Source organism: Corvus brachyrhynchos, unplaced genomic scaffold (genome assembly GCF_000691975.1).
Source record: "Corvus brachyrhynchos isolate BGI_N302 unplaced genomic scaffold, ASM69197v1 scaffold2867, whole genome shotgun sequence".
Taxonomy (NCBI): domain Eukaryota; kingdom Metazoa; phylum Chordata; class Aves; order Passeriformes; family Corvidae; genus Corvus; species Corvus brachyrhynchos.
In genome coordinates this window covers 8,472-9,101 of record NW_008239025.1, presented here as the reverse complement: position 1 = coordinate 9,101, position 630 = coordinate 8,472, and the positions used below count along the sequence as shown (strand labels likewise).

Genomic DNA, 630 nt, shown 5'->3' with positions numbered 1-630 from the left:
CTGGCACGGCTGTGCAGGGAAGTCCCTACGAGGCTTGCAATGGCTGGGCTGAGACGTGAGCTCAGGCACAGCTGTGGACACACACACACACACAGACACACAAACGGGCACTGACACATTGCCAGCCTGCCCAGGTGTGCACAGAGATGAACCCAGACGCACAGACCCCAGCAAACGTGCACAGGCGCACGGGCAGGGGGCTGCACACAAGTGCTCTGCCCTGTGCACAACCATCCCCGTGTAGGCCAGAGGCTCTCAGGGGGTGTTCCCACGAGTGCACAAGCCCAGGGATGTGCAGGCACTCGCACACACTGGGGCACAGCCACGCTGCCACGCACATTATTGCGGGGCAGCACATGGGGCACAGGCCATGGCAAGGGATGTGACTCAGGAGCTGCCGGGCAGCTCCCAGCCAGAGCAGGGACACAGCACTCCAAGCAGGACAGAAGCTCAGGCAGCAGTGCTACAGGAGTCTCATGGATTGTGCAGGCCGAGGAGGAAGGCAAAGAAGTTTCACTGAGGGGACAGTTCACATAGGCAGTGGAGCTGTTGGGTGCTGAGCCAAGGACTGGAAGGCTGAGAGCAGATGGGACCCCTCCAGTCAGCAGGGATTAGAAAAATCTGGCAGCG

At 60.8% G+C, this 630-nt stretch overlaps 1 protein-coding gene across 1 annotated transcript in view; it reads left to right on the top strand.

Annotated features, from left to right (window-relative positions):
• Positions 1 to 630, top strand: part of LOC103618996 (feather keratin Cos1-1/Cos1-3/Cos2-1) — a 6,747-nt gene that overhangs the window by 4,696 nt on the left and 1,421 nt on the right. The gene's annotated exons all lie outside the window — the stretch shown is intronic.